Raw genomic sequence first — 5,558 nt, forward strand, 5'->3', positions numbered from 1 at the left:
CAACCTGGGTCACAAAGGAGTTAAGTACCTTCCCCAAGGACCAAGGCTGAGACCAGTATGCAGAAATCTTGAATTTCAGCTGTTGTCCTGTCCTAGTTAATACTTCACAAACTAAGCTTTTAATAGAGGTGGTCACTTGTTTTTACAGTGCTGGATCAGTTTTTAGGTCTGTCCTTACCAAAAGGTGGCCATGTGGATTGATAAGATTAACATGCTAATGCTTTGCAAAGAAAATAATCTTCTTTAAACAATGAAAGTTGTAAAAGTGAATGATACACAGAGGCTGGCCATAGTGTAATGCCCAGGTACCAGCTGCGGCCAGTGAACAGGTACCTTGTTAACTTGAACATATCTTTGGTTAGAGCAGCTTGATGCTCCTGCTTTGACAAATGTATCTGTTCTCGATCAGTGTGTACCATGAAAAGAACTGCTATGTTGTGTAATAAGCTTTTGTAACAAGATGAGCCATGCAAAAATCAGAAGCTTTATAGATTTAACAGCCTCTATGGGTATTAAAGTGGGCTGACTGACAAAGCAGAGGAACAAAAGATAGCTCTGAATGGAATTATTAAAATTTGAACAATGAGGTTACATACCATTGGGTTTAGTGCACAGTAGATGGGTATGAGTCACTGTTTTCAGATTTATTTAGATTTGTGTTGCATAAGGGAGATATCTGGGTAAAAGAGGAAAGTTGTTTGGTTGTAATTATTCATACTTAATATCTAATCCTGGTGATGCTTAAGTCATATGGCAGGCCATTGCTCTTGCCAGTGGAATAACTCTTGCAGTGGAAATTTTTAAGGTAGTTCCTGAAGGAAAAAAAAGTATATGGAAATGTCTTTGAGCCTTTCTGAAAATGCCTGAAATGTTCTACCTGGCAGAACCTAGAAAAGGAGAACTGAGAACAAAAAATTCAAATATTTTTTGCTGATTTTTTTTGGTTCTGTTGCAGTGTCTGAATGTGGTCTCCTGACACTGATTCTGAGTGAGTGGGGGGATATCTCCTCCTGGTCTCTCATGTGTACTGGGTAAAACCTATGCTATAGAAATTCTCTTTTTGCTGAAATGGTTGAAGTCTACAGGTTTGAGTTGTGTGTTCACGACTTCCAGTCCAGATGTCCACGGTATGTGACACTTGTCTTGTCAGGCTATATAGATTTGTTTTGAAAGTAACTTCACGAGGGATGAATCTGAAGCTTGGATATTGTGCTAATATTCATCATCAGTGAGTCAGAAAGAAATCAAATGTCCCTTTTTGTTTTAGGCAAAAACATATCCATATTCATGCCAAGGCTCTTTTCTAAATGGATCTTTCTTTGACTCCCTTCATTACCTGTCAATATTTTTAATACCCTAAAGAAGCATTTTTCTCCTTCAGTCCAGTAGTTCTACATCTGGCAATACGCAAGAGCAATCTGTGGATTTTTTGCTGTTCAGATTCATTTGTTTCTTACAGGTTTGGGCATAAACTTAAAAAAAAAAATATTCCAGGAATTACCTGCAGAGCTAAGAAGTCCATCTGTCTACTGAATGACCAGCTCAGAGCCGAGTTAATACCCACTCGTACTTAACTGGGACCAGCTAATTGGCTTCCTGCATATTTTGTTTGGTTTTACATTTTTACATTTTTTCCAATGTAAATAAACTGACTCCTCTTGTGATCTTTCTTGAAGCCTTCCCCTGTACTTGCTTTCACTTGGAATATTTTTTGTAAGTTTATATGATCAAAATTATATACAAATGAAGTCTCACAGTGTCAGCAAAATGGTACTCGTGCTTCCATGGTTTTAATGGAAAGCTGCTTCTAAGATGCCAATGTTTGGATTTGCTTTTCTTCTTTTCTTTTGTTGCACCACATTAGCAATTTATAGACATCTTTTTTTTTTTTTTTTTTTTTTTTTTCAGATTAATACATTCAAATACATTTTTTCTTTCTTTCTTTTTTATTTCCAGCTGGAAATTTATAGCTGGAAGTTTTGTAAGTGCTCCTCAAGTGTGTGTGCATGACTTTGTATTGTGAAATGTCATTTCATTTCTACCATAATATCCTGAGCCATCCAGTTCTTTCTGGGGATACAGTGATCCTCCCCAGTCCTAGAAATTTACTGCACCTTTACTTCATCTACATCATTACTCTCTTTATTGCTAATGGAGAAAAATGTTCAGTTACTTTAGGGGAATATATCTATATCACATTTAACCTCAATTCCATCCTTGCTGCACAGTGGAAAGAAATTCTCAATCTTTTAAAATCAGCTACTTATTCTTTTTTTGGAAAAAACCCGATATGAATACAGTAGATACTGTATTTTTGCATTTACAACCAGTTAAAATTAGCCTGAATGGTTCCATTTGTTCCTCTGCTTTCCTCTGTTTTACTTGTTTGTTTGCTTACAAGTGTGGGAATGTATAAGTGAGTTTGTTTTCCTGTGTAGTGGTTTTGAGACTACTTGCTGATAACCTGGGGACCACTAATGGACCACAGGTTGAGCAACAGTGATAGAGCAGGTCTGTATTTCCTTTAACCAGTATTTTCGTATGTTTATTTTTATGGATTTTTATTTTAAAACTTCTATTTTAAATATTTCACTTTCATTTCATTTGCAAGGTCTAACTCAACCTCACATAAGCAATTTGTAATTTACCATACATCTGGCCTCCAAGACATGTTTATCATCCCTGTTCATTTATTTTATGTTTCCATTTAAAATTATGCAGTCTTTTGCTCCTTTGATTAAAATAAACCATAAGCCTTGTCATTAAAGATCCTAACCTTATCAGTTTCTGATTTCAATGTGTGGTGTGTGTGTATGAAACCAGTTATTGAGAAAGATCCACTGTGTGTTTAGAACACGAAAGTGTGTTGTACATAAAACTAATTGTAAAGGGAGGTGAATTAGTTGTGTGGAAACATCTGCTTTGATGCTGTTGCAAGACAGGCTCTTGTGGAGTAAGGTTTGCCTTTGGTTTATTAACTGTATACACCTGGCTTTCAAGAAAGTAATACTCTACCTAGTGCAGAAGACCACCTGCTTAGTGACACAAGCAGCTTTGTATATGGCCACCCATTATTTCCTTATTAACCATTTTCCCATCCATTTTTGTTAATATTTATGTAATAAAAGAAGATATTGTACATGGTGAAAGCTCAAGAATCCAAAAACTATACAGCATCCAACACATGTCATCTTATTTTGTAAAATGTCAAAAGGTAGTACTAGAACTGAAAGCCTTTCTCTGTGGGATGTGTTTGGTCTAGGCAACATCTACACAAGCAGACTGCACGTTGGCTCGCTCTGTCTTAGATAGCTTTAGTGTCTTTCAAGCTGGTTCTGGTAGAGACAAACACAAAGTTGAGATATTCCAGATCAACCAGTCATTGAATACTTTATGAAGGCCATTTGGTTTTTGATGCAAAACATGCGCCTCCGGAGCTAGGCTGAATTCATGGATTCCTCTGCTGCTTGCTAGGGAAATAGTCCTTGCTTTTTATAGCAAGTAGGTGAAGACTTGTGCATTCATGAATATAGATCTAATGTAACTTCTGTTAAGAGTCTGATATTTTGCATTTATTATAATGATCATATAGCAATGTAGATTGCAATTGCTGGTCAAAGAGTTACAGAATTACCACGCCTCACATTCTGTTTTATAACTAGTCCCAGATCTCAGATTTAGATGATCACGTAAGAATCAAAATATTCATAAATAAAAAAGGAGTCAATACTATGAAGACCACCCACCCTGGAAGCATCTATATGGTTCCAAAAAAGCCAGTCCTACAGAAATGCCCTCCCCAGCCAGCTAAGAAAAAAGTGAAAAAAAGCAATCACAAATTTTAAGACAATTTAAATATTTGTGTCTCTTACTTGTTTCTTTCATACTTAAAATTGGTAAGTCATGGGACGCAAATGCAACCACTCCCTCTCCAAGGCACAGTCCTTCCAGATCATCCTGAAGGCACCTGCAGCAGAAAGCAATAGAGAATGTTCCATTTCCATTCATTGTCTTATATTACCCTAGCTGATAAATCAAAGGCTGTAATGTCTATTTTTTAACCAAGCCAAATGTGCTCATAAAGAGTAGTGTTGAGATTATATTTTAAAGTTTAAAATCTTACACTACAACTATAGTAATTACACACTTAATTGATGGAAAATCTTATGTCATTTAAAGGCACAAACCTTTCTGTAATGCTGAGTATTATGATAAGAACTGCAAGAAACAGCTACTCAACTCCTAACAGAAGCTATTTTGGATTTATGTCTTGGGTTTACTTAGCTTAAGTGTTTTTCAACACAAAATATTCATTCTTATAAATCATTCATTGACCTCCAATAAAGTGCATCTACGGACCTAGACAGGGATATAAAAGTAATATTTTCACTTTAAAGACAATGTAAAAATATGTCCGTAGGAAAAGCATATCATAGCCTGGTACTTCCTATATATAGACTACTTATAATCCCAGTTAGTGAAATGACAGTTGCTTCACTGTCAAAGCAAAAAGTCAAACACAAGTGTATTAAATCCAATTTTCTGCTCTTCTGCTAAGACAAAAATACAGTGTAATTCAAAATACAAGCAAAAATGTAGGGGAAGTTGAAACAATTCAGTCTAGCTCAGCTGTTTTTAATTTAACCAATTACCTTTGAAATTGCTCAGAACTGTTAGTGTTAACTTTTAAAAAGCCTGAAGAAAATACTAATGGTTTGAAGGTTTGCCATATACTTTCAATATTTAAAAAGAGTAAAAAGGTGACCCAGAAAATAACTGGACCGTTTGCTTTGTGTCAGTTCTGGTAGAAGTCATAGAACAGTTAATTCAAGACTGTATCAGCAAAGAATTAGAGGCTAAAAATACAGTTACTGCCAGTCAGTGGGTTTTGTGGAAGGTAAGTTTTGTTGAAGAAACATAATGCCCTTGTTTGGTAGAACAATGGGACTGGTTGACTAAATGTCATATGGCATTGTGAGTGAGAAAACCTGCACTGGGCAGAATAAAGAGATTGAGTATTAGATGAACTAAAAGCTGCCTTACTGCGAGTGTTTGATTATTATCAAGGCGGGGAGCGAGGCAGAGTCCCTTGGGATCACATTGCTTCCCTGCATTCTGCAATCTCCTGCTGACATCATCAAAAATCAAAAAGCATCTCTACGGTCCCTACCCTGAGCAAAGACCTGGGTAGGGTTTCCTCAAATTCTGGTGATGCCCTCAGTGATGACAGCCACTCAAAACCAGAAGCCTGATGCCTAGCTGGTCATTTAGCTCTTCCTCCAAACCCAAGCAGTCAGGCATCGCTGACTGGAGCTGCTGGTACTTGTTCAGACCTGAAGGGTCTCTGTTAATGCCAGCTGTGGGATGAACAGGGGCGTGCCAGTTTGGCATCTCCCATGAGCATTAAATTTATATTTTTCCATACAATATTGCTAATATTGTTTTCACATTTGGTCATGTCGGTGTACCTTTTAGGTTTGTCTATACAAGATAATGAAGAATTTGACTAACCTTGTCGTTATACTGAGTATTTTTGCCAGTCTTGGGTTAGGAACAGT

This window comes from Strix aluco, chromosome 8, assembly GCF_031877795.1.
Source record: "Strix aluco isolate bStrAlu1 chromosome 8, bStrAlu1.hap1, whole genome shotgun sequence".
Taxonomy (NCBI): Eukaryota; Metazoa; Chordata; class Aves; order Strigiformes; family Strigidae; genus Strix; species Strix aluco.